Source organism: Corvus kubaryi, unplaced genomic scaffold (assembly GCF_017639235.1).
Source record: "Corvus kubaryi isolate FWS band 111438036 unplaced genomic scaffold, C.kubaryi_AGA036_p1.0 137, whole genome shotgun sequence".
Classification (NCBI taxonomy): Eukaryota; Metazoa; Chordata; class Aves; order Passeriformes; family Corvidae; genus Corvus; species Corvus kubaryi.
This window is the reverse complement of record NW_024580671.1, coordinates 23,788,539-23,794,538: the sequence shown is the minus strand read 5'-3', so window position 1 is coordinate 23,794,538 and position 6,000 is coordinate 23,788,539. Positions and strand designations below refer to the sequence as shown.

At 51.4% G+C, this 6,000-nt stretch overlaps 1 protein-coding gene across 2 annotated transcripts in view; it reads left to right on the top strand.

The window, feature by feature from the left end:
- Positions 1-3,780: 3,780 nt before the first annotated feature.
- Positions 3,781-6,000, top strand: part of TRABD (TraB domain containing) — a 35,656-nt gene continuing 33,436 nt past the window's right edge. Inside the window, exon 1 of one of the 2 annotated variants that reach the window (XM_042018221.1) lies at positions 3,781-3,890. The gene's annotated coding sequence lies outside the window, so the exon portion shown is untranslated. Of the gene's footprint in view, positions 3,891-4,455; positions 4,606-6,000 lie in introns of those variants that run through there. The other variant, XM_042018222.1, reaches the window with a different exon arrangement.

The window sequence follows — 6,000 nt, the reverse complement described above, 5'->3', positions numbered from 1 at the left end:
CCGGCGCGATGCCGGCGCGATCCCGGCGCGGTCCCGGCGCGGTCCCGGCGCGATCCCGGCGCGGTCCCGGCGCGGTCCCGGCGCTTTGCTTCCGAGCGGCTGCCCCGCCTCGCCTCTGAGACGCTCCCGTCTGTATCCCGGCGAGCCATGGTCACACCACCCCCGCCTTGCTCCAGGGCTGGAAACGCCAGAGGTGGTGGGGAAGGATTCTGCGGAACTGGGGAGCGCTCAGCAGTGATGTGTCCAGGTGCGTTTTCCAGGCAGTGTGCAGTACCGACCCCAGCCAAGTGTCCATGAGGCCGGGACTCATGGAGGAAATGTTAAGGCTCACTAATCTAGAGAAGGCAAGAGGAGACGTGACAATGTTTAAACAGGTAAAGGCTGCTACAAAGAGAAAGCTATCCTCCAGTCCCACAGAGCAGGAGCTACTGGGCTTGGATACAAGCAAACACCAGTTTAGGTCAGATGCTTGAATAACATTTCTAATGCTCAAGGTTTTTTGGTTTGGGCGGTAGTGGTGATTTTGTTCTTTATTACAGGTTCTTAAGAACTTGTTGTGACACAGACAGACATACGGCCATCCAGGAAACAGCCTGGTGCCTTCCCTGGAAATCTGTTCAGGCACTGATTCAAATGTTTCATTGGGTCTCTATTTGCTACAAACCAGAGATCACTGGAGACAACCAGCTCTTCTGGCTCATGTCACCATTACTTCTATCAGTTCTTAAGAAACCTAATGTAAAAATAACTTGTTCAAAAAGAGAAGGAGAGCAGAATGGATGGAAGATGAAGGCAGGAGGGAGGGAGGAAAAGAAGGAAAGAGAGGAAGGGAAGGCAGGCAGAAGTGCACTTAGCTTCCCCTCCTTGTTCTTAGCCCTGGAAATCCCAAAAATTCCTGGAAATTTCTATGCCTAAGAACAGTGGCATGTGCATAAGAAGCCTTTCTGACTCATTACACAACAAACTTACTTCAGATATACTGTATATACAGATATTTCAGTTAAAAAAAAGTGCATTTTTAGTAGAGTTGAAACACTGAAGAAATTCAGGAATCATCTATCATGTCCTGTCTTCACTACTGGTATTTGCCATTGATCTCAAAACAATCTCACATCAATAGCGATATTTAAAGAAGATATTCAAAGTATTAAATGTTAAGAACTGGATTTACATGTTACACTAGGCCTCAGAAGACACCAGTGACCCATCTTGCAATTGCTAATTAACGGAGTGTTCAATTACCACAACTCTCTCATTCATTACTCACAACGGAGCAGAACACAATTTACAGTCATGCAGGCCCCTGCAGAGACACTACAGTTGGCAGAGGGATCCTTGGCACAGTCTTGGCACAAGGGCACCTCTCAGACCTCCTGCTGGCAGAGGTCTTGCTTCTGATAAATTTCCTCCCATTTCAGCCCTCCCTCTACACTCTCAGAAGTGTTGTGCACCACGTACTAAGCTGAAACAGCAGAGGCAGAATCTCCAGCCACACTGTTTCATGTCAGTAGAGACCTGCATCTTACTTTAGTCCTTGTAAAGGCATGTTCAACCACCACAGCTCTTGCTGAGCCACCAAAGGAAACACTGCCTGAAGTAAGTATACAAGCAACTACCAAGACTGTTGACATAATCAGGGTGCAGCTTCACGAGCTAAAAATCAGGCCAGCAAGGTCGCAGTATTCCCAAAAGCACAGTGCTTGTCAATCAGATCAGATCAGGTGAGGTCTTTCCTGCAGGCTAAGGCAGTGCTCCCATGCTCTGACCAAAAAATCATTGAACCTTTGCAGCTGAAGCAGTGGGAAACTTGGGAACAGATCTACATTCTGTCAAGGGGCTCACAGAGTTTGCACAAAACACCCGTGGTGGTGAAGTAGGAGGAGCTGCAGTCAAAAACATACTGAACTGTCACTCAGCTTCAGTATCAGCTTGAACCAAACACATGACAGTACAAGTAACTGGGGCTTGAGTATAAGCCTGGCACACACTGATAGTTGAGCAAATCTGAGGATAAAAACTGTGATCAGCTCTGTAAGGGACACTACTGCAACTTGAAATTCAGGCTGCTGAGCATAAGGACTCTCACATGCTGCTTAGCCAACCTTCACAGGCTTATACCTGCTCCAGGACAGCCCTGTGGTGGATCTGGTGCCATGGAAAGCTTATGGCTGGGCAAGGCCTGGAAGAGGTGGGATTAGAAGCAGACTCAGAAGCAAGCAGCTGTGGTCAGGGGGAGCAGCTGCATCTAGGAATGACACTACTCAAAGGGCAGATGCCAATAAAGCCATCAGGCACACTCCCCAAAAACAGCAACCAACTTGTTCTGATCTAGTACAGTGTCCCATCTTTCTTGGTGGCCTTTTCTCACCAGTTGTGGGAGAACAAAATGAAAGTATTTAAATCAGTGTACAGCACTAGATTAAAATGGCCAAAGTGAATTTTTCTTCCTTTTCTGTTAGACATTGGATGTTTTTTCCTTAGAACTGAAGGTCTGCATAGCTTATACCTTACTTGATTAGGTGTGTTTTGATCATTCACACATTAAATGCCTGCTCTGTGCTTTTACAGCAAGATGAAACAGGAAGTAAAACTCCCAACTGTCTCAACATGTCTGGACTTGATTTCCACATACTTGCAACTAATCCTAAACTAACCCAGGATGTGAAAGTAAAGTAAAAAAAGATCAGAAAACACACCTTCACATCTGTTCAAATGAAACTGTATTTAGACAACAAATGTGTGCACAGACTAAATGGGTGTTTAAGCCATATGGTCACTGAACTGTGACTTATCAGAAGCAGGAAAAGGATAGCGACAATTCCAAGACACAACCGGTTGCTACAATCAACTCTTGACACATCTTTTTGAAAACAAATGTTTTCTTGACCAGTAATATGTGTCAGCCTATTATTTTGGAGTATCACCAAATACCCCTTGTACTTTAACAGGTGGTGTAACACAGATTTTTCACGTCTTGTGGGTGACACTTAACTCTGTTCCAGCAGAAGAGGCCCACTGGAAGAAAGAAAGCAAAGGGCCAGAACAGCAGTGGCAAGCAGGGCTGTACATCGAGGAAGTAATGCGTAACTTCAGAGATGACGTCGTTTGGAGTGTGATATCCCTGCGATTTCAGTCTTCATTAGACGCACGGCGTGTTTGCACATGGACACCCCAAGCAGTCCCACCCCTAAGGGTTCTCTCTTTACACCCGTACACATTCCCAAACGGCTTCCAAGGACGGCCACGCGTGTGCCAGCACACCGCCAGCAGCCACAGCAGGCACGGACACCTGGGGAGCGCTGCTGGCTCCGCGCCCAGGGCTTGAAGGTCGGTGACAAGCCGGACCTCCTGAACCGAGCCGGGCTCGGGTGCGAGCGCTCGCCGCGGCCGCAGAGCTGCTTCACCGGTACAGGGAGAAGCAGCCTCAAAGACGTGGCTCAATTCCCTGCCAGAAGGGCCCCTGCCCCCCAGGGAAGCTGAAGGCACCTCCGCACGCTCCGTTCCGGGGCTCCCGCAGAAATCCCGATGGCCCCCGGCGACCCTTCCACCGACACAGGTCCGGGCAGCCGCTGTGACCCGGCGCGGACACAGGGCCGCGCGGCCCCGGGTCGGAGCGAAGCGGCCGCCGGCGGGGGAGCCGCGCGGAGAGAGCGAAGGAGGAGGAGGAGGAGGGCCCGGCGGAGTCCGTGGGCTGGGAGCTGTAGTCCGCTGCCGCCCGCTGCCCCGCTACCGGGAGCACAGGAGGACTACAGCGCCCAGTGTGCCCCGCGGCGGCCCCGCCCCGCGCTGAGTCGTGCAGCACGTTGTCCGGCTAACGCGCCCCGCGCCCGCTCCGCCCGCAGTAGCCCGGCCAGCGGCGGCTCCGCCGCTCTCATCGCCCAGCACGGCAGGTCAGTGGGGACGGGGGGACGGCCGGGCTGCCGCGTCCCGCCGGGCCGGGGGGCGGCGGGGCCGTGCTGGGGCCGGCCCCGGTCGCGGTGGGCGCGTGCAAGGGGGAGCGGATGGAGGATGTCGCGGTTCTCCCCGTGCCCCTCGGGAGGGGAGGGGGCTGCGAGCGGCGCTGCCGTGTCCCCTCACTGCTCGCCCTTGGCACGCGCCCGGCCCTGCCCCTCCAGCTGTCGGCTCGGAGGTGCCGCTGGGCAGCGCCCGCTTGGGCAGGGATGTGGCCAGGGCGCGGCGGCCCCGCTCGCTCCCGCTGCTGGAAGTGCTCCCCGGGCCTGGCGAGCGAGTTGCAGCTGTGGCTGGTCTGGCGCTGCCCCGCCGGTGACCCCACAGGCGGCGGGGCCGAGGGGCTTCTCCGGGAGGGGGGGCCTCCCGGCGGGCGGGCGAGCGAGCGAGCTCCGCCTCGCAGCGGGCGGGCTGAGGCGTTCGGCCCCGCTCGCGGGGCAAGAGGAGGCCGGAGGCCGCTTCCCGCCCGCGTCCCGCGAGGAGGCCCGCGCTGCCCTGCCCTGCCGGCCGGGGAACTGCCGCTGGGCAGGAACCTTGTGGGGAACGCGACTCCTGGGGCCGTTTGTAAGGTCCTGGGCCCGCGTGTCCTCAGCTCCTTCGTTACGGCTGTTCCCTGGTTTGCGGGTTCACGGACGTGGCACAGCGCTCCTGGTCCAGGTGTTTCGTGATAAGAGCGTGGGATTTGTTTGGTTCTGGCGGGGAGCTGCGGAAAAGCCGAAACTCACAGCTCTTCTTCTTTTTTTCTTTTTTAGGGTGTTTTTTTTGTTGTTGTTGTTTTTTTGGGTTTTTTTGGTCTCTTAGCAGTTTTAGAAAAGCAGTCTTAGAAAAAGCAGTGGCTTTTTCTGCTTTTTCTGAATTCACCTCTGAAAATAGTTCAGATTAACCCGGGTCTTGAGCATAACTCGTGTCACAGGTATAGCCTGGGCTTTTCTCTTGAGGAAAATACATGTACCGATGCAGGTGTCCATACAACAGAGGTGTTTATTTTTGCTAGCTTTCAGGAAGAGAGTATTTTTCTTTGGTAAAACTTAGCAGAAAGTTGCAGCTGATGGGTTGTAAAAGTGAGGGAACGGGATGGTCTTTTACAAGTTAGATGCTATTTTGCAAATGTAGTGGTGACAATAGTGTGTCTGGAACGACTTCACTTCTCCATTTTGTAGAGGCATGTATTTGTGCAACTACTGTTCACCTCATTAATGGAAGTACTCCTTCTTGGAAAGCTAACAGAGTAAAGCAAAAAAAAATTTAAAAACCCAAACCAAACAGATTCCAGGGGTTTCTCTACTGTATTTTAGTAGACCTTGCACAGCAGGGGGAAAACACATGTCCATTTAATTATCCTAAGCTAAATGAGTTTATTAATTGAAAAATCTGGGTTGTGGCTGTGGCACTGGTTTGTGCCCTGCTGTTGGTGGCAGTCAGTAGACTTGCAAGATTCAGTAACTTGAATTGACTATTGTATTGTAAATTTTAGTTGTAAGTTGCTTATTGTAAATTTCAGTCCTCACAGTGTCTGGCACACTGGCATCTTAACTGTAGACTTGGATATTGTGTAGTTTGGTGCTAGAAGAGTTAGATTGATTTTTCAGTGTATTCTTTCTTCCATATGGTAAATATAATGAAATGCTGCTGCTGCCACCACAACTGCGAACGAACCACGTGGTATTGGCACCTATTTGTGGGCGAGTCATATGAGTGCTTTTTTAAAATAACACTTTTTAGAAAGCATCTTCTTTTTCCTTATTTGCTATTCAGGAAAAGTGAAGAAAGATATTTGGGGCAGTCTTTGAAAATGTAGAAATGAGAGCAGGCCAGAGATAAATGTGCTCCAGATTTAATGGGAGTGGTCTGTAACTGTGTCTGTCTGAAGTGATATCACAGCATGTGCTTTGCCAGCCAGTGCCAGTGGGAAAGAAGGATTCTGCAGCTCTCCTTGTTCTGTCAGGGGAAGTTCACTCTGGTTAGCAGCACTGGTTGTCTCTCATAGATTATTTAGTACAAAATCTGACCAATGTATTCTCTTGGTGATGTTATTAGATTAGAAATATATTT